This window comes from Myotis myotis, unplaced genomic scaffold, assembly GCF_014108235.1.
Source record: "Myotis myotis isolate mMyoMyo1 unplaced genomic scaffold, mMyoMyo1.p scaffold_m19_p_14, whole genome shotgun sequence".
Classification (NCBI taxonomy): domain Eukaryota; kingdom Metazoa; phylum Chordata; class Mammalia; order Chiroptera; family Vespertilionidae; genus Myotis; species Myotis myotis.
In genome coordinates this window covers 46,112,450-46,137,644 of record NW_023416318.1, presented here as the reverse complement: position 1 = coordinate 46,137,644, position 25,195 = coordinate 46,112,450, and the positions used below count along the sequence as shown (strand labels likewise).

The window sequence follows — 25,195 nt, the reverse complement described above, 5'->3', positions numbered from 1 at the left end:
GCGGGAGGCCGGGCCCGAGCTGCCCAGCCACGCGCCGCGCATCTGCGGGCGCGGGCGCGGCCGCCGAGCCGGGAGCCACAGCAGGGGGAGGCGGACGGACGGATGGACACACCCGCCGGCACTCAGCCTCAGCCCGGCGCGCGGCAGCGGGGGATCCCAGGGGCCCGGGGAGCAGCGCCGGGTGCCCGGCCGGGGGCGCTCCGCCTCCCTCACCCGCCACCCCCGCCCACTCGGGCGCCCGCGATTGGCTCCGCCCGCCCCTGGCTGCGCGCCGAAGCCCGCCTCCCTCGCAGCTAAAGCAGACGGTACCCGGAGCGGAGCGAGCCAGAAGGGAGCATGGTCCCCGCGCCGCGGCCGCGCCAGCCCCCGCGCCGCCGCCTTCCCCGCCGCGGACCTCGCTGCAGCTCCAGCCCCGGCCCCGGCCCCGGCCCCGCAGCGCCCGCCCGCAGCCCCGGCGGTCCCCACGCCTGAGCGCAGCCCCCGCCCGGAGCCGGAGCCCGGAGCCCGGAGCCAGCCCAGCCCGCGGCCGCCGCGGCTGCGGGGAGAGGGCGGGGGCGATGCTGCCGGAGCCGCCGCCGCCGCCGCCGCCGCCTCGGTGAGAGCCGCGCCGCGCCGCGTCGCCGCACCGCTGACAGCTAAGGACTGACTTCCCTCTCCGGGCATCCTCCCTGGGCTGCCGGGAGGCGGCGGCGGAGGAGGAGGAGAAGGAGAAGGAAAGGGGGAGAAGGCGGAGAGCAGGAACGCGAGGAGGTGGACCTGGATCCGTTCCTCCCGGCCAGGACCCGAGCGGCCCCCGCTCCCGCTCCCCGCCGGCGCCGTGCGCTCTCCATCAGCCCGCCTGCGCCCACCCGCGATCCCCGGCTCGCCACGCACCGGGCCGGGGCCGGAGCCGCGCGGCAGGAGGTAAGAGCCCTGCTCGAGCGCCACGGAGGCGGCGCCGTGCCACCGGGGTCCTGGCCGTGCGCGGGGCCGGGCCGGGCTTGGGAACGGGGCCCGAGAGCCCGGAACGCCAGGCTCGGCTCCCGCGGCGGCGGCGGCGCAGGAGCCTCCGGAGTCTGGACTCGCCAGGCTGCGGGAGCCGGTGCGCCTGCGCCGCTCCAGAGGGGGAAGGGGGGGAAAAACTTCCTCCCCCCGGGGTGCATGCCCGGGGGCTGCCCCGAGCCAGGGTCGCGGCGGTCGGGGATGCTGGAAGCGTGTGTGACCCCCGGCTCTGGGCAGCCCCCTGGCTGGGCCCGGCAGAGCGCGCCCCTCTCCAGGCCACCTCCTCGGAGAGGCCCAGGGCAGGGGCGGCTGGGGGCCAGGAGGAGGCACCGAGGGCTGGACCCGGGGACGGCCGCGCGCCCTGCCCTTTGGGAAGGTGCGAGCCTCCGTGCTGTGAGCAGCCAGGCTGGGTTTCCTGCCCCCTCCCGTCCTCACCCCGCAGTTGGGGACCCGGTCTCTTTACTCATCCCAAGTAACTTTCGAGGTAGAAGAGCTCGAAACCCATGGGGAGGAGCCCCTCGCAGCCCTTGTTGTGACACCCCTTCTTCCCTTAGCACCTATGGGTGCCGCCGTGTTCGGGGACGCAGAAAGGAGAGCTTACGCGGACGGTGAGGCCGTGGTGTCAGGGAGGGAGGGGTTGTTTGTGTGCGGGATAGACAGTGTGGACGCGCACCCCGACTGCCGCGGGGGTGCGGGGTGGCCGAGGGCTCGCGTCCGGGTTTCCGGGGCCTGGAGCGGCCGAGGGTTGTCTGCGGTCGATCACAGCGCGGGTGAGGGCTCCGGGCAGCCCCTACCCCGGCCGGCCCCGAGGGAGGGGTGCGCTCCCCTGGCGCCCACAGAGCAGAACCGAGAGCCCGGCTAGATCCGGGGTAGATCCGCGGCAGCTCCCGGGGCAGGTCGGGTCTGCGCTGGCTGGGAAGGCGGGGACGCGCTGCCGCCTGCCGCCGCGGTCACAGAGGAGGGGATGGGGCAAAGCCGAGTCTCTCGGATGCCTGGATCCTCTAGCTGAGAAGCCAGGGGTCGTTCCCGGGCTCCGGAACCCAACGGTAGACACGGTCCATCTGCGGGTCCTCCCGCGGGTCCCCAAGGATGCTGATGGGTGAGGAACCCCAGCTTCTGCCATCGCCGCTGCTCTGCTCCCCCTCCCCCCGCCCCTGCTTGCGCCACGCGCGCCCCGGGCGAATCGGGGACGCAGGTATTTATGTAGCATTAGGCGAGACCTCGGCGGGCGCGGGGAACCGCACCGCGGAGGACGCGGAGCTGCCGCGGCCGGAAACTTCCACTCAGTCAGCTCAGGGACAGTGGGCTCCGCTGCTGCGTGCTCCAGCTCCTGGCGCCCTTACGCTGGGATTGGGATTGTGGCTCTGTGTGCAGTGAAGTCTGTCCTGTTCACGGCTGTCCTGACCCTAATTCCAGTCTCTTTAGAGTCATCTCGTCAAGAGTTCTTCCCCTGCGCTCTGCTCTGGCCCCTCACTCAGCCCTGGGAGGGCAGAGTTCAGGAGTTATTTCGGTTTAGGACCCATGACAGTAGACTTAACTAGCACACTTCATTCTGGTGTTCTTAAAAGACGTATTGGGGTATGGAGAGCTAACTTTCTCACTCTTTAGGGAGGGTGGTGGGGAACAGTTACATAAATAGTTCATCCTGATGCAGGTCAAACACATCTGGTAACACAGAGGTGAATACTTGACAGACTGGTGGGTACGGATGGATTTGAGTAAGTCACATAATCCTGGTGTTTATACAGGAATGGAGCTGTGTGCCACTGAGGAATATAGACTCTGACCCACACGATGTTCCAAGCCCACTGGATGTATCAATCCGGCTCTAAGATCAGGAATTGCTAGCATCTGTGCCCTTAAACTCTATATGGATTTCATGGCATTTAAATTGGTTTATGGGCTGATGCATTTAACCACTTTTAATAACTTTTCTGCACAAGCATCTAATAAACCATACTTGCCCATGATTAGGGAAACGTTTTCCCCTGTGCCGCCTCTCCATTTCTAGCACAGTGAACGGAAATGTACGTTCTCCCAACTTTCACCTGCAAGCAACAATCCAAACGAAATACCTCGAGTTGTACAGAAAGAAAATATCCTATGGTAGCCATGGTAACCAAATAGATTAAGGGTTATTGGTTTTCATCTGTCTGTGATGTGTGTGTGTGTGGGGGGGATCTAGTTTTGTGTCTTTTTAATTATGTTTCTAATGAGTGGTGGTCATACTTCAAGTCCTCAGTGTGGGAGATGAGCAAGACCGAGAATTCAGTTGTGTGAGAGGCTTGTGGCCACAAAGCCGAGGGGAGCCCGAGAGAATGACTTCTGCTAACTGCAGCTCCTGGTATCCAGCGAGCAAATGGATGGAGCCTTTCTTGTATTTCAAGTAGATGAGAATTGAGTCCCTTCCTTTAAAGTGAAAAAAAAAAATGTATTTTGCTTTTAAGCTCTTACTCAATGAACCTTTTAAGTCCAGCTCTTGATTTCTAGGAATAAACATGTTAGAAGTGTGGCTGTTGGTGCGGATTGCGTGTTACAGTTGTTCTCCACACCTGTCAGTCTAAGTGAGGCATATCGTCAGTCTATTCAAATCTCGCCTATTTCAATATTCATGCATTTCCATGGTGATTCATTCCCTCTTTGTTTACTTAGTCAACCTTATAAATCTTTGGCATCAATTTCACTTGTGCCGTCTTTTTTTTTTCTTTTCGTTCATTTATCAATTGATTTGGCTGCAAATCATTCCCATTGAAAGCATTTCCTTTTTTTCCCCTTCTAGTTCCCAGAAGTTCACACTATTCTTCATTACACACTGTTTTAAAGGGGTTAAATTTTGTAATAGACCCAAATAACACCACTGATGCTAATGTAGGTTTTTAGCATCTCATTTGACATGTATGTGTGCATGAGGGTTTTTTGTTTTGTTTTCTTCGGCTTACAATAAGGCTGTCTTGCTTTATGGCCCAAAGATATCAATCCAATCTGGCAGAATTGACTGAAAGTCTGTCTTCCTTCTTCCTTTCTCCCCTTCCTTTTTTCCTACCCCGTATGACTCAAGGAGTTCTGTATGTTTCCCGTTATATCTGGCTCAAGCAGACTTGAGGACTTTATTTATTGGACTGGGCCTGTCCTTCTAAGATCTTTTCTCTTCCAGTAGTAGCCAAAGACAGAAGGCTGGGGAGGGTCAGAGGATTTTCAGGTGCAGCACACATTTATCCACCACATAGAGTGTCCCTGGGATCATAGTAACCTTGCAAGCTCACTGAACAGGCAGTTTTGCTTAGAGTGAGTGATAATTTTTCACCTGCTTTCAACTTTGCTTCCTAAGGATGCAGGCCCATGCTAATCGCACCCTGTCTGCTTCAGACATATCACCACAAGCACGAGTACTCTACAGACTATTAGGACCAGGGGAAGTAATTGGAATACTTACGTTCAAAGTCAGATGGAGAAGTGGAATTCTAGCCAACCTTGTGATTCTAAAATCAGTCAACTCAGTGCCTCCTTGGGGGTGGAGGGAGGAAGAAAAACCGTGGGTGAGAAAATCCAGCTGATGGTTGCGGTGGCTGAGGGGAAACCGAGGCAGAAACCATGTAGGATGACTAGAGAACACAACCTCTCTTTACGGACAGAAACCTGACCTGTAGAACCAAGTGTTCAGAAACTGGAAGAGTATTTGTAGCTTGTGCAGAAGACGTCATTTGTACTTCCTTGGGAAATCAGGGGTCATTTTCTAATATGCAGCATATATATATATATATATATATACATATATATATATATCGTATATATTCGGCAACAATCTTTGGAAAGTACTTCCATTTGAAGAACGTTTACCTAGAAGTGGTCCTCACAATTTTGGCGAAGAAGGAAACGTGGGTCAGAATTCTTTGCCCTCCCATTGGATCGGAATTACTGAGATCAGGACCGTTCTGAAAGCAAGCTCTGGGCTCTGCCTCCGACAGCTACACGCATACTTCCCCAGAGTCCCAGGTCAGAAAGGAAATCTGCACTTTCTCCCAGGAAAGCACTTGAGAACAGGGAACTTAAAGCTGTAAATTAAGATGAGGCAAGTTGGTCCCTGGAAGTAGCAACACTGTTATTCGTGAAGGGAACGTGATTATCTTGGGGCATTTACACCCTTAGGGTGAGAAGGGGGAGATTTCTCTTTTCCCGTGAGAGGATACCTGCGTGAAATGCAGGTGGTCCAGAGACGCCTAGCTGGCAGCAGCCGATGCTGAATCAAGCTAGAGCAGAAACGGTCCGGGATGGTCATGATAGGGGGTCAGATTTGGGCCAAGATGTGAACTCTCCAACATTTAAAGGCTGTCATTGGCCCCACACGTGTCAGTTTTTATCATTATTGTATAGAGTTTTGAAATGTTTACATTGCTGATCTTTTAAAGGATATATGCACACATATATACAAATATACACTGAGCGGCCAGAATATTATGACCGGCCAGATTATTATGACCACCCATCAGTACAATGAAGTGAATTAGTTCTGCAAATAATAATAATAATAAAACCTTGAGAGTATTTGCTTAGGAAGTTTTCAATATTCAGTATTTTTGGAAGTGTCAATGAAGTCCTGATGGGGTGGTCATAATAATCTGGCTGGTCATAATAATCTGGCCACTCGGTGTATATATTCTGCCAACTTTATTTCTCCAGAATGACCACTTGAACATAAAATTCGCCATCTTCGCCATGTTTAAGCATATAGCTCAGTGGTGTTAACGTTCACATGGTTGTGCAGTGGCTGGCCAGAACTTTTCATCATGGGAACTGAAACTCTCTACCCATTAACCATCCGCTGCCCATTTCCCCTCCCCGGCCCCCTGCCAAGATCCATTCCTCTTCCCTTTTTTTATGTGTGAATTCGACTACTGTAGCTGCCTCACATAAGTGGAATCTTACAGGACATGTCTATGAACATGGACATGCAATATCTCTTCCAGGCCCTGCTTTCACTTCTTTTGGATATATACCCAGAAGTGGGATTGCTGCGTTCTAACAGTGTTTACCCTGATATATCACATTGATCTTCTGTCTAAGAGATTGGGTGACAATGCAGTTAACAGAACACAGATAACGAATGCAGTAGAGGTGACTGACACTCGCTCTTCCTTTTCTGCATGTACATTTCCTGGTGAGTCCCTCCAGTCTCTTACGCTTTGCTTCTAGGGCTCCCCAGGTCGCTGTGGAATTGCCGGGTGGATAAAGGCATGGGCTTAGTGTCAGAGTTGAAGTCCAGTCTCTGGTGCCTACTAGCCATGTGGCCTTGGGAAAATCCTTGAACTTTGGTGTTCTCTTTTTTTAAAAAAAATTTTTTTTAATATATTTTTATTGATTTCAGAGAGGAAGGGACAGGGAGAGAGAGATAGAAACATCAATGATGAGAGAGAATCATTAATTGGCTGCCTCCTGCACACCCCACACTGTGGATCGAGCCCGCAACCCAGGCATGTGCCCTTGACTGGAATCGAGCCCAGGACCCTTCAGTCTGCAGACCAACACTCTATCCACTGAGCCAAACCAGCTAGAACTGGTTCTCTCTCTGTCTCTCTCTCTAAATGGAGGGGATAATCATGGGCGAGAGAACCCTGAAAAAGCATGTATCACAGTATCTGGCCTGGAGAAGTGCTCTAGAAAGGAAAGCTTAGGTTAAGGGGTAGTAATACAAGAGGCAGCAGCAACTCTTACGATCTGAGAAGCGTAGACACCCATCCTGTTAAATGTGCTCATATACACGTTTTCGTGGTGTGCCAGAGTGTGTACGTATTGGATTCTGTGAGTCTTGTTATCAGTACTTAACTCTGAAATGCATAAGAGATTTGCATCACAATGGCAATAGCTAAAAATATCCTTGAGTGGATTTGATATGTGAACTCTTAATTCCATTTTCCATATCATAATTTTAGAGTTGATGTGGATTTTAGAGGTCAGCTAATCCACCTATTATTCAATCACCAAACCTGTATCAAGCCTCAATAATATCATAATAACAATAATAATAGCTTCCAGTTATTGCTGCCCACTGTATTTTAGTACTTTACATATATTATCTCTAATCCTCATATCGACACTGCGAGGTAGGGATAATCCCACATTTTACAAATGAAGATGAGACTCAGAAAGGGAATCAACTGGCCCAAGGCCACAAATCTCGTCACGTTGGCCAGCTGGGTGTGAACCCAGATCTGTCAGCTACCAGTCTGTCTGTCTTGTCTTTTCTGTGTGTGTGTGTGTGTGTGTGTGTGTGTGTGTGTGTGTGTGTGTGTGTTTCTGATGCTCCAGACCGGGTCTCAGTGCACTGGCATTCACATTGCCTGTTATATGCCAGGTACTGCCTTGTCTGTGCCAATTAACATTTTAAATAATTCTCTTAGAGGGAAGGTGAGCTAAAATAAGAATATTTACCAGGTCTGACCGACATTCATCATAATTTTGGATTTACCCACCTGCTTCCATTTACTCTGGTTCCTAGAAGGCTAATGAGAAAAAGTTGTAGATGCTTGAGTAGCATCTGTTTCCTTATTGAGCCAGTGTAATAAGTAGCAAATTAAAGGCGAGAAACAAAGTAGAAAGGATTAAGGACATATCCAGGGATGACTGGAGACTAATCTGGGCTTGTTCACTCTTGACTCCCCGGAGCCTAGCACAGTGCCTGGCACAAACCTCGTTAATAAAAATGTTTGCCTGGATAGGCTGATGTCCAGAGACAGTGTCGGGTGATAGACATCTGAGCCTCTGTTTTAGATTCTTCCTTCACTCCATGGCTACGTACTTATCTGCTCATGATTTTCATTGTGTGGAATGTTAGATGCTATACTTGGCCATCTATCTGCTAAATATGCTTGTTGGTGAATTCTAACCAATCTAAATGGAATCTTCTAGGGTTTATGACTTGAGACTTTGAAAACTAGTTTCCTTGGAGCTTCTTCATCCCAGTGATGACTTGAATCTATTTGACGCTGTTGAGAATTGACACAGAGTTCGTCCTTCACAGCATGCTTGCTTGCAAAGGGATGTCCCCACTCAGACTTTTAAGTTTTGGGGATTTCACAAAAGCATTGTTTTAAATAAAATGAAGCACCTGGAAATGACATGGACTGCCGTGAAAGGGCGGGAACACTGTTTTCCAACAACTTCAGTCTTGTCTTTATTTTTTTAAAATATATTTTTATTGATTTCAGAGAGGAAGGGAGAGGGAGAAAGAGATAGAAACATCAATGATGAGAGAGAATCATTGATCTGCTGCCTCCTGCATGCCCCACACTGGGGATTGAGCCAGCAACCCAGACATGTGCCCTGACCGGAATCGAACTGTGACCTCCTGCTTCATAGGTCAGTGCTCAGCCACTAAGCCACACGGGCTGGGCAAGGGGTTTGTTATTTTGCCATTGAATTCGCTGATTTGCTTGAAGTGAAAAAATATAAGATGACCATGCTCTAATTCTGGCTTTCTGAACTAAAAGCAAGGGCCACGGGATTTGGGAAGTGTAAGCCCCGGCTTTGGAAGCTGGTTTTGTGACCTGGAGGCAGGAGAGAGAGAGAGAGAGAGAGAGAGAGAGAGAGAGAGAGAGAGAGAGAGAGTCTATGTGCACGTGTGTATGTGTCTGTGTGCGTGTGTGTGTGTGTGTGTGGCCGATCTGGCTCCTGAAGAGCCCGCTGTAAGAGGAGTGCTGTAATCTATTCGGTTCATGCTGTTCCAACCAGCTTTAATCATCACAACTTGAATAATATTCAAACTGTGAAAGGAACATATTTCTTGCTGAAGACAACGTGTGCCAAGTGGAAGCGCCAAAGCTTCTCAGTGTAGGATCTATGGCAACACCTTGCAAAAAAACAAAACACCTGGATTGCTCCATGTGACGTGGGGAAACAGCTTTTCTCCACAATCAGATGGCACTAAGATTTAAAATTTTCTTCTTTCACCCTGGCCAGGTAGCCCAGTTGGTTGGAGCATCGTCCCATACACCAAAAGGTTACAGGTTCGATTCCCAGTCAGGGCTCATACCTAGGGTGTAGGTTTGATCCCGGGTCCAGGCACGTACGGGAGATAGCTGATGCATTTTCTTCCTCACATCAATGTCTCTCTTTCTCTCTCTCCCTCTTCCTCTCCCCATTCCCTCTCTCTCTTCTCACCTCTCTCTCTAAAAAAATAAAAATAAAAAAAACCAATGAACATGTCCTCAGGTGAGGTTTTTTTGTTTTGTTTTGTTTTTTAAATTTCCTACTTTTCATGCCAGAGCAGAAAAATGATTTTCAGGGAAGCCATGCCTCGTGGAAGCCACCACCTCTCATGTGAGCTAAAGGGACATCTCCCCAGGCCCAGGCACCTGACAGGGTCTGCAGGAGAAGTCTGGCGGTGCAGGGCCCCCCTGGAGAGAGCGGATGTGGGTTGTGTGACCTGGGAGGCACCGGTGACAGGACATAAGGGGAAGGTCGTGGGCAGCCACTAGTGGGAAAGCAGCTTGAGCCACTGCCTTCCTGGGATAAAGACACAGACCGTCAGGCTGTGGGCTCCACCCTGGGTTTCTCCATGGCAACACCTGCCTGCGGCCAGGGCCCCCCCTCACATCCCGGTGAGGAGGCCATTCCAGGGCCACCGCCCGGCTCAGGCTCCCCGCAGGAATAAAAGCTCGTCTCCGGATTCTGCAGAAACTGCAGAGCCATCCTTGTTGGGGAGGATTCCTGGGGGAGGCTGCGAGGTGGGGTGGGCACTCACTGAGCTGTGAAGTCACCATTCGAGAGCTGTCACTTCAGCTGTTTTTATTCCAGGTGTGTCTCCCAGGATGTCTGGTCTTCAGGAACAGTTTTTGATTCTGGACTAGACACTCGGGCCAGAGATAGTCTCCGTGGCCGTAGGAAAAGGGTGAGGCAGTGGCCTCTCTGACTCTCTGCTCCTGTGTGACCAGGGGGCCTCTGGGTGTGGGGACCAGTGTAGGGGACATGAGATTGACAGCGAGGGACTGAGCATGGAACAGCGTGGAGGGCAAGACTCGGTCCCTGTCCTGCCCAAAGTTACAATTAAAGCATATTTACTTTCAACTCAACAACAAACAGCCTGATTGAAAAATGGGCAAACGACTTGCTTGGACATTTCTCCAAAGAAAATATACCCATAACCAATAAGCACGTGAAGAGATGCTCAATTCCATCCTGATCATTAGGAAAATGCAGATGGAAACCACAGTGAGCTACCACTTCACAGCATCAGGAGACTGTTCTGAAAACAAGCAGGAAATAACGGGTGCAGGTGCCGATGTGGAGAAACTGGAGTCCTCATGTGCTGCTTGTGGGAATGTAAGATGGTGTAACTGCTGTAGAAGACGGTATGGCCATCCCTTAAAACAAAACAAAACATGTAGTTACCATGTGATCCAGCAATTCTGAGTATGTACCCAAAAGAAGTGATAGCAAGGACTTGAATAGATATTTATACACCCATCTACATTCATAGCAACAGCCAAAATGCGGGAGCAGCCCAAGTGTTCATCCATGGATGAGTGGATAAGTAAAATTTGCCATATACACACAATGGAATAATATTCAGCCTTAAAAATACAGGAAGTTCTGTCTCTGGCCAGTGTAGCTAAGTTAGTTTGGAGTGTTGTCCCGTACACCAAAAGGTTTTGGGTTCAATTCTTCATCAGGGCACATGCCCAGGGTTACACGTTGGATCCCCAGCATATGGGAGGCAGCTGATCGATGTTTCTCTCTGGAGTCGATGTTTCTCTATCTCCCTCTCTGTTTCTCTCTTTCTAAAATCAATAAGGGCATGTCCTCGGGTGAGGATTTTTAAAAAATAATAAAATAAAAAAAATTAAGAGAAAGGAAATTCTGAAACATGCTACAACATGGATGTACGTTGAGGACATTACGCTAAGTGGAATAAGCCAGTCACAAAAGAGAGATATTGTAGGAGTCCACATATATGAGGCACCTGGAGTCGTCAAATTCATAAAGACAGAGTAGAATGGTGGCTGCCAGGGGCTGGGGCAGGGGGAATGGGGAGCAGTTGCTCAGTGGGTATGCAGTTTCAGTTGGGGAAGATGGGAAGGTTCTGGAGATGGATGGGCTGTGGTGGTGACGGCTGTGCAGCAATGCGAATGCACCCAGTGCTGCTGAACTGTGCACTTCAGTGGTTAAAATGATGTTTTCTTATATATTTTTGCCGCAGTAAAAAAAAAAAAAAAAAAAAGACTTCTAAATATATTCCAAACCAGTTCTCCTCATTCTTTAAGCAATTTGCTTGCGGTGGGGGGGCGGAGGGGGGGAGTGCAGAGAAGGCATTACTTGGACAGTTCAATACTTACTGAGCACTTGCCGTGGATCTAGCCCTTTGCTGGACATTTATTTTGTTTGAGGTATAATCATCATGGCAATACAATCAAATCTCAAGTGTTCACCGAGTTGTGCTCATTGTATATACCTGTGTAGCACCACCATCCAAACCAAAATATAAAACATTTGCACCACCCCAAAAAGTTTCCTGTGACGTCTCTAATCAAGCCCTTTCTCCCCACCTGCTTGGTGATGCCCGTCGCCACAGGTTAGCTCTGCCTGCTGTTGACTTCTGTGTACACAGACAGGGGCAGTGTGTGTTCTTCAGCGCCGGCTGGCTTCGCTCGGCACACGGTGTCTGTCCTGCATCCATGCTGACACGCGTCCCTGTTGTCCCTTCTCTACGGCAAGGTAGCATTCCGTGGCAGGCTCCACACTCTGTCCATCCTCCCGTGGACGGACGCTGCGTGGCGCTGTGTTTGGAGGCAGCCAGCAGGGAGAGAGGATGGTAGCTGGCCACTGGGAGTGTCCCCGCAGGGTGGGGTCATGGTGCGAGTGCTCTGAGCTGGGGGTTGTCCTGCTGACCGGCAGCACATCCAGAGGTGAGCGGTCTCCAGGTCATGGCGGTTTGGTGATCGTCGCTAAAAGTATGACATCCAGTGGGCCAGATGCACATGCTGCTGCTGAACAGATTTCTCCCCTGTGGGCACATCACCCGGGAAGCCAGGTCTCTATCAGGAGGCTGCTGGGTGACTGCACGGAGGACAGGAAGTTGCTGATGGTCGAAAGGTCAGTGTCTTTGAGCTGTGTCTGCACTATCTCCTGCTCAGGTGCTCAGCTGCAGCCTGGCCATGCCTGTGGGGGAGGGAGTGGGCTGGGGGGGGCCAGTCCCCAGCTCGTCCCTTCCTCTCTGGTGTGAAGCCTCAGGGCTGGTTCACATGCTCTGTCTGTAGCCTTTAGTCCAGCGGTTCTCAACCTGTGGGTCGCGACCCCTTTGGCGGTCGAACGACTCTTTCACAGGAGTCGCTGAAGACCATCCTGCATATCAGATATTTACATGACGATTCATCACAGTAGCAACACTACAGTTATGAAGTAGCAACGAAAATAATTTCATGGTTGGGTCACAACAGGAGGAACTGTATTTAAAGGGCCAGAAGGTGGAGAACCACTGCTTCAGTCCGAGACAGGAGCGTGAGCATTGTCTGTCTCTCTCTGCGGTTGCTTCGCGCCCTGTTGTGGCCCGTGCTCTGGTGAGTCTGTCATCTGGCTCTGAGGCCCGTGTCCGCATTTCCACGTTCCCGGGCCGTGCCTCGCCGCCTGCCGGAGACGGTGCAGATGGAGAGAGTGTGTGAGACCACAGCTCGGACTGTTGCTGCGCCCCAGAGCGCAGTGGAGACACAGGGGAGCTGGTCAGGGTGGGCTGTGGTTACTGCGAAGCCCCACGGAGCGGAGAGAATGAGGAGGACCCCGAGGGCCGGTGGATTGACAGTCTCCCTCCCTCCATTCGGTAGCGTCACTCTGTACCCCCATTGCCCATCCCAAGTCCACCAGCTCACACGTTCAGTCCAGCTGACAGCCTGCTCGCCCCGCAAGAGGCCGTTGGACGGCCCAGCTTGGGGTTGCACAGTGATTTCTCATGGAGGCGTTGCTCTGAAGTCACGTCGGAGAGAGGGCAGTGGCACAGCGGGGGTGGGGTCGGTGGCGGGGGAGCCCCATGACCATGCTTGGCGCCCTCAACAGAGCCCACAGTGCTGATGCTCGTGGGACGGGAAACAAAATGGAGTGTGGACTCCCTCTCAGCAGCCAGGGCCCCATGAGACGCGCTGCCCACGGGGCACAGGGAACTATGTTTCCGACGTGACTGGAAGGTAGGAGAGGGACTGTTGGCGGAGAGACTGTCGGCTGGCTCCAGGGGCCACTCTCCGGCCCCCTCTCCCTCTTCCTTCTCTAGAAGCCTCACCGTCTCTCTGCCCAGCTCAGACCCTGCTCGTCCTCCAGGGAGAGCCCACCTGTGGCATCACCTGGCCTAGGTTCTCCCCGTACCCGCTCCATAGGGTCCCCAGCCGACCGTGTGCCCCTGGGGGCACCGACCTCCTCACCTTTTGTTGATATTCCTTTGGTGACCTTCCTCTGAGGGCCCAGTGCTGGGCATGGGTCACAATTTGGACGAGCGAGGCTCTGAGAAGGGGAAATGCCACCTGAGACTCGCCAGGCAGAGGCAGGGCTGGATCAGAATCTCAGGCATGGGAAGAGCATCGGGAACCGGGAGAGGAGGGACGGGAGCGAGGGGCCTGGGTGAGGATCCACTCCTGGGGCCTTGGGCTGTTTCAAGCTGTTCTGGGTGGAAAAGTGAAAACCCTCTGGAATTCTCTCTGTGTGTTGTTATTGTCAAGTGGGAGCGGGGATGATTCCCTAATATGTGCAACTAGATAAGAGATCCCTGCACCAGGGTGTGAAATGACGGTGCGTCCAAATCGGAGCGATAGAAAGGTGGTCTGTGCTCCATTTTTATTGGTGTCGGACACAAGCCTTTCCAGGGCACTAACCCACATGCTCATCGGAAGTCCTTGGGCAGAGGCGTCTTTGGTGAGAGCCCAGCCTGTATTTGGCTCCCAGGTTTTGCCCGCGCCCCCCCCACCCAATCCTCTTTCTTTCCCTCGCCCCCCCCACGCCCCCCCGGGTTCGTGTCTCCCCTCTGCCCAGCTATGAACCGCAGAGCCTGTTTGTCTTGGGAAAGCCCGTCATGGAGCACGCGCTTGGGCTCTGGGGTGGGGTTGGCGGAAGAGGGGACACGGAAACCCTCCCTGGAAACCATCAGGAAAGATGCCAACCACTTCCTTGGAGGCTGAGAACTAAATTCCCAAAGTGACAATTTATCATGAATTTGGTTATTTGAGAGGATCGTTTTTCAGAAGGAAACTTGGTTAATTAAAAGACATCAGGGATATATTTACTATGGTGTCAAGAATGTAAAAACAGAAAAGAACATAGAAAAAAACGAAAATAGTGCCACAGTGTTAGCCGTAGTCATCTTGCTACTTGCAAATTCTCCAGATTTTTAAAAACAATCAGCATATTTTTCATACTGGGAAAAATGAGAACTTGTTTAACAGGGGAAATGGAACTGCAATAATAAGGTTAATTTTTGCCACCCGCAATAAGGGTTTGTGTGTATGCCCACACAAATCCAGGGAAAACATGACAGGGACTGACCGTAATGTGGAAGAAATGTTCACACCACCAGTTCTTAAAAGGGAGGAAAGAACAAGATCGTTTCAGACAACTCCATAGCCAGTGCCCCTCACCGAGCACCTCAGGCTCTCTTTCCTCCTTCCTGCGGGGGCGGGCGGGGGGGGGGGGGAGGGAGGGGGCTTTGTGCTTAAAGGTAGCGAAGCTAAAGCAGGCATCCATCCCTAAAGCCCGTCTTCTTGAATGCAGTGGCAGCTTTTCAAATATCTGTGCCCCCAAGTGGTCGCTTGTACCTGTAAATTACAGCCAGCAGGAAGGTTGCCGTTGAGCAGGTCCTGGGAAACAGGACACATACACACACCCAGAATTTACTGATGACCGAGATGATGACAATACAGGACACAGAGGAGTGGAAAGAGCGGAAGAAACTCAAATTTGTGTGTGTGTGTGTGAGTGTGTGTCTGTGTGTGTCTGTGTCTCTGTGTGTGTCTGTGTGTCTGTGTCTGTGTGTGTGTGTGTGTGCGCGTGTGTGTCTGTGTGTGTGTCTGTGTGTGTGTCTGTGTGTCTGTGTCTGTGTGTGTGTCTGTGTGTGTGTGTGTCTGTGTGTGTCTGTGTGTGTCTGTGTGTGTGTCTGTGTCTGTGTGTGTCTGTGTGTGTGTCTGTGTGTGTCTCTGTGTGTGTCTGTGTCTGTGTGTGTGTCTGTGTGTGTCTCTGTGTGTGTGTGTGTGTGTGTGTGTCTGTGTGTCTGTGTGTGTCTCTGTGTGTGTCTGTGTCTGTGTGTGTCTGTGTGTGTCTCTGTGTGTGTCTGTGTCTGTGTGTGTGTGTGTGTAGCAAAAGACAGGAGAATTTTCTCAGTTTACCTTCCCCATGCTCCCCCAGAATGAAGTGTGTGTGCTTCCATTTGCAAAAGGGCCTGGCCAGAAGGGGTGCGGATGGCTGTGAGCAGAGCCCCCCCCCCCCCAGATTCTGGGGACGGGCCTCTGTGTCTCTGGAGCGTTCCCCACGCCTTTGACGCCGGCTTTCCTGCAGAAGCAGGTCTCTGAGAGGCTCCTCGGTGGCCTGGTAGAGGCTGTCCCTGGAGAGGGGATTGTGTCTCCATAGAAGGCTTTACCTCTGATAGAGACGTACAAGGAGGAGGCAACTTTCTGCCCCTCGGCCACCGGGAAATGCATCTTGCCTCTTGTGAAACGCTGGTGACTACAAGCTCGTCTCACATAATTTTATTGTTTTGCATCGCTGCCTGCCAATCTCAGGTGATGGTTTCCTGGGAGCAGGAAGGAGGCCGATACTGGGGACAATTAAAAAAAAAAGTTACCCTCTGTCATCAGCACGTCGCACGGCAGTTGGGCCAGGAGAATAATTGCCTTTGCGATGAGGCTGTTGAAGACAAGCAGAACTTGCTAAGCGAGACACACCGCGGCGAATGGAGTCCTGTTGCATGGCCTTCGAGAAAAATGTACTTTCACTTTAACAAAGGGTGGATGTTTGCATTTTTTCCCCCTTCAAATCTTTAAATCTAATGAATTCTCTTGAATAACCGTATTTTCAGAAATCTCTGGCTCTACAGAGGTGGTCCACTGTCACGCCCACAAGAGGGCATTTTCTCATCAACTTCTGTAAAAGCGATTTGTTTTCTAAAGGGAGGCTGGGAGGCCTGCGGGCCGGAGCGTGAGCACAGAAGCAGGGGCTGGAGCGCTGTTTGCAGTCGAAGGCTTCCACGTAGTGAGTCCTGCCGGCGCCTGAGCCAGGGTGGCGGCCACTCGCTCACTGCGTTTCCTCTGCTTTTAATGTCTTCCTTCCAGAATGGCTGGGCACCAAAGGAAACCTTTGCAAGAGTTTATTTTTCCAGATACAAGATGCCATGTGCTCGCGTGTAGCTGGTATGTAGTGTACGTGGCTGCGGTTCATTCCTACAACCGGTGTCACCCGTCATGATGTCCGTACTAAATGTGATTTGCTAACATTTGAAGACTCTGGTCCAAATGCTCCGGTACAAAGAGCCCCCACCTTCTCCAGAGACTTAATGTGGAAAAGAAAATAGCTAAATACTGCAGTGTAATCTAGACAATTGGACCAAGGAAGGAGGTGGCTATTTTGGATTGGGTAGTTAGGAGTAGGTCTCTGAAGGGTAACAAAGAGTCTACTGTGCTTTTTTTTAAAAAATGTTTATTGATTTTAGAGAGAGAGGAAGAGAGAGGGATAGAGAGATAGAAACATCAGTGATGAAAGGGGATCATTGATTGGCTGCCTCCTGCACACCCCCTACTGGGGATCGAACTCACAACCCCGGCATGTGCCCCGACCGGAAATTCAACCAGTGACCTTAGTTCATGGGTTGACACTCAACCACTGAGCCACACCAGCCGGGCTAAATAGTCTACATTTATTTCAGGGGTGGGGAACTTTTTCTCTGCCAAGGGCCATTTGGATACTTATGACATCATTCGAGGGACATACACAATTATCAACTTAAAAATTAGCCGGCTCTATTTGGTCAAACATGTGATTAACTCACCCCTAATGTCTTGGCAGGGCCAGACCAAATGACTTTGTGGGCCTTATACGGCCCTCAGGCCAGAGGTTCCCCACCCCTGTTTTTTTTCATCGGCACTGATACTATTTGGATTACAAATGTAGTAAAACCTTTAGACTCCCTTCTTCAAAAAAAAATAGTTGCAATGTTTATTACCATGAAACATGATGAAAATGGGGGCAGCAACATGGCGTTGCCCATTATTCATTTGTTAAATTTCATTTAACAATTACCACCTACTTTTGACCCCATCATTTTTTTTAAATGAATATTTTAACACCAAAGAGTACAAAGGATGTAAGTGCAGAATATAAGACAGTTGAATAAATAATAGTGTTTTTGAAAAATTCCTACATACTCCTGCATTTTCTCATTTTCATGAACTTTGAGAACTTCAGCCCGGGCTTGTCCTGCTCATGATAATTGTCCACCTTCGCCATCCATGAGGACCAAGCTACAAAAGGCACAGTAATGGGGCTCTGCTGGCACCAGTTCCCCAAGCCTGCCCAGCTCACAGCCTGACATACAAGACACAGAGCAGAAGGCAGCAGACCTCTAACCCTGGGGGTCCAGGATACTTGCAGGAGAGTCCAGCCCAAAAGCTACAATGGCCTTGGAGATCCATGTGACATTTTCTGAAGCCAGGAGTCACAGCTCTACTTTGAAGACATGTTTCAGAAGATCAAAGCAGGATGGGTCAGGCAAATCAAGGTGGGCTTCATGGAGGAGGTGTGCCTTCCACTTGGCCTTCAAGGATAGATAGGTATAAAGAAGAGGATCATGGATTATAAGGGGCAAAATATTCATTTCTTTCTTAAGTTAATGTGGAACATTTTTTTTATAATAAAACCCATCCATTGTGTAATATTTTTAGGCATAACAATGTAATAATCTCCAAAAACCTGTTCTGCAGGTGTGGCTATTAATATGTTATCATCCTTTCTTCTCAATTTTTGTTTTGCATTTTTACAATAGCAGGGCCATGTTGCACATGAAATTTTGAGACTTGTTTTTTTAACTTTGGAACACTATCCTATGTCATTAAAAATGATTCTTAAACATCACTTCTTCATGCCCACAGTCCATCATGCCTGCCGTCTGGTTTATCAGCCATTCCCATCAGGTGGCCTTTTTTCCCTACTAGAACATTCTGGCAGGTATTCTCACATATTATTTTGGTTCATAATTTTGGTGTCAGACAGATCTGACAAGTCTCAGCTCTGAGGGTAACATCAGGCTCGGCATTATCCATCCAGCCTATCATGTCACGTGGACATAATAGCGCCAGCCAACGGGGGCTTGTGAGTTACATGAGAGAATGTTTTGGATAGAGTTCTAGAAATAGAGTTACCAAGGTTTGATATTTTAAAAATTATATATCTTTCCAGCTATAAGAGGAATGTTTTTTTATAGAAAATGTTAACAAAAAGGAAAATCCTGCCTAATCTCATCACTAGAGGATAAAAACAATTAACCTTTTAGAATCTATTATTTGTCACTTTCAGCAGAATTGGGATCATACTATTTCTCTTTCTCTCTCTCTCTCTCTCTCTATATATATATATATATATACATATATATATACATACATATAGTATATATAATCTTATCTCCTGCTTTTTTCTCCGTCTTAACCTTGTGTTGATTTTCCATTGTCATTTTGCATTTAGATATGTGATCTTAAAAGGCTATATTTCATTATATTCTGTTATATTAATGTGCCATTTAATTTAACTACCTTCCTATTGTTGGCTATATAGATAATTCAATGATTTGCTATCAGAAATGACATCACAATCAGATATTGTTGAGCATCAATATCTGCAGACATTTTGGATTATTTCCGCAGGATTCATTCCTAGAGCTGGGACTCCCAAGTCAGGCAGGAGCATCCTGAAAACATCGATCTCTATCGACGCATCGCCCCAGACTGCCTGTGCTGTTTACTCTCCCATAAATAGCACGTGCACACCCACATCACAGCACCCATACCTGCTATAATCTTTATAAATACCTTAGTCGTTGCACAGATGAGTGATGGTGTCTCGTGGTCTCCATTGGCCCTCCCTTGATTACCGGTGGGCCGGAGCATTTGTGTCTGTGTTTATTGACATTCCCGTCCTTTGCCTGTTCTTCTATTTATATTCATCTTTTTCTTATTGATTGGTGAGAGCTCTTTATGCATAGGAAGATAGTAACCTTTTGGTGTCATGTTTAGAAATATTTTTCCCAGTTTGTCATTTGTCTTTTAAATTCGTTTATGGTTTCTTGGTTATACAGAGGCCTTTAATTTGCTCTTTATCAGCCGTTTTCACTTTGATGTTTCCTCTTGTTTTTAGTCTGAGAAAATCCTCTCCTATCCTGGCTTTCGATATCTATTTGTTTACCTCTCTTCTACTTGTTTGAAGATTTCATTTTAAAAATTCAACTTTTTATCCAGTTCTAAGTTATCTCGTTTTGTTATAAGATGGAAGACAGGAGTTTAATTATTTCTTAATAGTGAAATGATTCTTCCAGTTCTGTTTACTGAGTGAACTTGCTTTCCTCCTGATTCGAAAGGTTACTTCTCGCTCACACTGAATTCTCCTATCAGCGAGGGCATGTTTCTCTCTGACCCGGGGCTAACCCACATGAATACAATGTAATTATGTTTTAAAATCTGGTACCATAGATCATCTTCATTATTATTATTTTCCAAAATTTTTTTAGCAACTATCTCTGACATATCTAATAGGCCAGATGAACTTTAGAATCTCTGGCCAAGGTAAAAAAAATCTTTTGTTGACTTTTTTTACATGGTATCCATATGAATTAGATGGTATTTATAAGTTGATGTATAAAGAATTGACATCCTAATCATAATATGGAGTCTTCTCATTCAGGAACATGCTATTCTATTCTCTCTCTCTCTCTCTCTCTCTCTCTCTATCTCTCTATTTATTTAAGTTTACTTTCATTACCCTCTGTAAACATTTGTGGGGTTTTTTTTCATGTGAGCTTTGCACTGCTCTTAGACACTTCATTCCTAGCTGCTGCATATAGAGATCTTTCTGTCCAATTGTATTTTCTAATGATTTCTTGCTAACAAATAAGAAAGCTCTTAATTTTCTATGTATTCATTTTGTACCTTGCCAGGTTATTGCACTTTCTTATGAATAGAATTATTTCAAGGCTTTTAAAACCTGCGGATCATTTTGCCAAGAGGGTATAAGCACAACCAGTAGCGTCTGGGGAGAGCCTATATTACCACTTTTAAGAATCTTCATTAACTTGGAAGAAAGTAGAGTCTCATTGTATCTCGTACACCATTTCAGTGCCGTTTCTGATGCTATGCCTGAGCCCTGGTAAGTATGATGTGTTTGGGGCATGCAGTCCCAGGGTGCAGTGCTCATGAGCAGGCCTCTCCCGAAGCAGTGGTGGTGGCTGTGGTGGCTCTGGTGTCCTGGAGGGTGCAGTTCTGAAACAGGAGTTTGAGGTCCACAGCCCTGCCTTTGGCGGGGTGGGAGGGGCTAGTCCTAAAGAAAAGTGTGGGAGCTGACTCTGGACACACGTCCCAGACGGTGGGGGCGAGCCTGCTGTGATTGACGAAAGGTTCAATTTCACCCGGACGTGCACTCACAGCCAGACAAACCTGAGTGTGAAGAAACAACCAGCAGAAACACTCGCCCCATCCCCCATCGTCGAGCCCTGAGGGACCCTCAGGATTTCCATTCAGCGCACAAAGACGCCGCCTGCAAGTGAGCAAGAAGAAGAGAAGGGCCCGCAGGAGCAGAGCTGTAATATCCAGGCACTTTGTCCTTGCAGCTCCACCGAGCTCGCCTCACGCTGCCAGCTCCCGAAGCAAGGCCTTTGCCTCCTTCCGGGGAAGGGAAGGGTTTCTCCTACCCCGATGCTCCCCAGCACGTGGCTGGGGGCGGGCGCGGGATCTCCCGTCTTGTCTCCCTGCACAGAAGGCTCGAGAACGTGCCGAGGATGTGCGTTTCCTCCGTTAGACAACTCCCCTTCTACTCGCTGCTTCTCTGCCAGCTGGGGAAGGCTGCTTTTCTCCCGCTTGGGACTATTCCTCCGAAAGAATCTGTTGCCATCAGCAAGTCCTCTGTGTTGCAACTGTCTCCCCCGAAGCCAGACCCTAGGGCGAGGCATCCTCCCTCAATGAAACCCTCACCCGGTATTCAGGGTTCAACAAATACCAGCGCCTTCCGCGTGCCCGGCAGTGCGCGGGGCACCGGAACTCACCGTGAGCAAAGACGCGCCTGGTCCTTTCCCTCCCTGAGCTGCCAATCCAGGGCAGGAGACGGGTGCTCATCAAAGGCCAGGCAGAAGGCACAGGGCGCTGTTACGGGAGCCTGGCCTCTGTCTGGGCCGCGGAGGGATGAGTGACCTGAGATGTAAAGGAAAGGTTGGCCTCAGGACTTTGTAAAGAGAGAGGATCGTGCGCTGCAGGCAGAGGGGACGGGTGCACTGTGGCCCTCATAGAGAGCATGGCGTGTTCAAGGAGAGGTGGCTGGGAGGCTGCAGCTGGGGAAGCAAGGGCGTGTGGGCAGGAGGAGACCCGAGAATTAGGCAGGGAGAGGCCGCACAGGGTCTTGCCGGCCACAGAGAGAACCTCTGTGTGCATTGCAAGAGCACTGGCTGGCGTTGATGGTTTTAAGCAAGGAGACGGTGTTTTGGAAGAGATGCCCTTACCGGTTTGGCTCAGTGGATCGAGTGTTGGCCTGCGGACTGCAGGGTCCCAGGTTCGATTCCGGCCAAGGGCATGTACCTTGGTGGCGGGCACATCCCCAATAGGGGGTGTGCAGGAGGCAGCTGATCGATGTTTCTCTCTCATCGATGTTTCTAACTCTCTATCCCTCTCCCTTCCTCTCTGTAAAAAATCAATAAAATATATTTTTTAATAAAAGAGATGGTGCTGGCTGCCAGGCGGGACCCCACTGAAGAATATTAAGGAGGAAGGTGGGGTTCTGTTAGGGAGGACGGGCGGAGTCCAGGCGAGAGCTGATGGCTGCAGATGGACAGGTGATGGTGCAGATGAGAGAAGTAGGAGCTGGAGGCACGTGGAAGGTGGAGGTGGAGGCCTCGGAGGTGGGTCGGACGTGGAGAGGTCAAGAAGGGGGATTCTCTGTTGGAGGTCAAACAGATTGTCAAACTGCAGTGGGAAGGCTGGGGAGGGTTGGGGGGCAGGAGGGAGGGGGGTAAGAGATCAACCAAAGGACTTGTATGCATGCATATAAGCATAACCAATGGACATAAGACACTGGGGGACAGGGGAGGCTAGGGGACTGTCAAGGCCGGGGGGGGGGGGGGGGAAGGACACATATGTAATACCCTTTGTAATACTTTAATCAATAAAAAAAAAAAGCAGAAAAAAAAATAAAATAAATAAATTAAAAAAAAAAAAAGAAGGGGGATTCTCCAGGGCAGTACATAGATTTCCGGTCTGAGGAACTAGAGGACAAGGTGCTGTTACTCGATGTGCCTGCAGCACGGGGCAGTGGCAGGTGTGGTGGGGAAGGCTGAGTTTTGTTCAGGACCAGGCGTGGGGCTCCTGAGACTTGGCAGTGGTTGGTGGCAGGTAGGCAGGTAGGTGTGCGGGTCTGGCTCTCGCTCGGAGGAGAGACCTGGGCCAGACATGAATATTTTGGAGGGTTCATCCCAGGGAGACTGAGGGAGAGTCTAAGACAGTGGTTCTCAACCTTCCTAATGCCGGGACCCTTTAATACAGTTCCTCATGTTGTGGTGACCCCCAACCATAAAATTATTTTCGTTGCTACTTCATCACTGTAATGTTGCTACTGTTATGAATCGTCATGTAAATATCTGATATGCAGGATGGTCTTAGGCGACCCCTGTGAAAGGGTCATTCGACCGCCAAAGGGGTCGTGACCCACAGGTTGAGAACCGCTGGTCTAAGAGGTAAGGGACAGGGACAGGCTGGGAAGCCAGCTGGCGGCCACCGTCCCTCGGGGCGCTGCTGCTGCTCTGGCTGCCAGTGTGCCCTGGCTCCCAGGGGCTACTGTGCCGGGGATGGTGATTTCCTGCGGACCCTCCCCAGGGACTGGCTGAGTCCACACTGGAGGTAATAAAAGGGGCATAAACACAGAAACCACGCATCTCCACGGTCCGCTGTATACGCGCTTGCTTGTCTCCAAGCTCCTCGGTCCCGCCCTCCAGGGTGAGTCTCTGAGTAACGAGATGGAAGCGGGTCTCTCCCGCCCCCTCCCTCCTCTGTCCCCAGCGCCCCTTCCTCCAGCCCCTCATTTCTGAATGATGAGCCAAGAAGACCTTAAATTTGCTTCAAGTCGAGATCATTTACAGAATCACATTTAATCCGCGTTTATTAACATCTGCTGTGCCCAGGCACCGCTGCGTGGATAAAAATGGTGAGGGAGGCATGGTCAGACCTTCCTCCCTTGGGCACTTCTAGTCGAGGGGAGGAGACAGGAGATGAGAGAGAGGGGATTATGATGTGGATGTGACAGACGCTAAAATAGAAGGCGGTCCAAAATCTCAGATGAGGCAGGGGAGGGAGGGGTTTGCGGAGGAGAGGCAGGGGAGGACTAGGGCGAGTGGAATACATGATATGGAGCAAGGAGCAAGGCTATGGGCAGGCGCAGAGCACTGAGGGCATTTGGGGAAGAAGAAACAGGGAAGAGGAGTTATTGGGGGAATGTGAAATGGTTTCCATGACCGGGGGATATTGCATAAGTGTTGGACGTGTGTGTGTGTGAGAGAGAGAGAGAGAGACCAGGGTGGACAGGCATGGGGATGGGTGATATAGAAGGTGGGTGTGATGGCTAAGCTGCCAGGGTGGAGGTCCCGGGAAGAGTGTGAGGTCGGCGATCCGCCTTCGTCGTGTGTGCCGGAGAGCTTTCTCAGCCTCTTCCACTCCTGCTGTCAGGAGATGAGCTGAGACAAAAATATCCTTATTCTTCTTGCGTTGGAAAATGAAAGCCGGGGCTGAAATCTCACCAGACTCTGCCGGTTCTGCTCCCCACTGCCCGGATGTGAGAGTGGCAGCTCCCGGAACCAGGGGCTTGAGGAGTGTGTGCCAAGGGCCCCCCTGGGTTCTTGGGGCAGAACTGAGAAAGTTAAAATTCTCTCTGAGTCACTCGGGCCGTGTGCATGGGCCCGATCCAATAACTACCTCCTGGAAGTAACAAAATTTACGATGTTTTCCGACTCATGTTCTCGTTGCCATGACCTTTAGTTCCCTTTAGGCGTGTCTTCCTCAGGAAATGTCATGGGGCTCTGACCTAAGACAGCTGGGCTGGGCCTCCTCCAGCCCCTGTGGACACATCCCAGGGCTGGGTGCTGCAGGGTTGGAGGACCAGCTTGCACCTGGACCTGCTCAGAGCTTGGTCATTGTTGAGGAATTTCAGAGAAGGGATATAAACAAACCCATGCCCTGGCCCTGAATTCAGGTCCCAGGCAGTGCTTGCGATTCCTGGCCCAGGCTCTCCTCAACCAGCTCTTTATTGAATGCCCCACCCAGTTAGCTGGAGGCACGGGTGGATGGGTTGGGGTGAGGCAGAGGAAAGGGATGGGGGAGACAAAGCGTGCTGGAGATGAGTCAGATGGGGTGGCATCGCCAGCCTGGGGAGTGCAGTGCCCATGCGTGACCGGTCAGTGTAAACAGTGCCGCCTAGACAGTCTCCCTACAAGGCTGGGAAGATGTCGTAGGACCTGGCCGTCGCTGTTTGCGGGGAAAGGGGGACTGTGACCCCCTGGATCTTGGGGGGGGGGTGCTGTAACAATCAGAGAGAGTGGCCCGGAAGCACCTTGGAAGGTCTTCTGAGCTCCTGGCCAAAGAGTTTCAGTGGTTCTTTCAGGAGATAACCATCCTGCAATGGGTAAAGGGAGAAGGTGGTGGGTGCCGAGCTGGGACCACTGCGTGAGCACCTGCCCAGGTCTCCTGCTGGGTCAAAGGCAGTGCTGTAGGTCTCCTCTGTCAGGTCTGACGAGGCCCAGGGGGTCCACGTGATGCTGCCAAGATGACTTACCTGCTTCTCAAGAAGCTCAGAGCTCCAGTGCCCTTTCACAGATGGGAAGTGGCAGGTGCGGGGCTGTCGAGGGAGATGGCTGTTCCGGCCGGTTCAGGCCTCCTTCTCCCCGGCTCTGACTGTTTGTTTCCAAGTCGCCGTGAATGCCGTAAACCACTGCTTGTCACTTTGCCAAATTCCCGTGCTCTTACTT

General features: G+C 50.6%; 1 protein-coding gene across 1 annotated transcript in view; it reads left to right on the top strand.

The window, feature by feature from the left end:
* Positions 1-505: 505 nt before the first annotated feature.
* The window catches only part of KLHL29 (kelch like family member 29), a 261,449-nt gene continuing 236,759 nt past the window's right edge, over positions 506-25,195 (top strand). The window contains exon 1 of the mRNA XM_036335238.1: positions 506-903. The gene's annotated coding sequence lies outside the window, so the exon portion shown is untranslated. The remainder of the gene's footprint in view (positions 904-25,195) is intronic.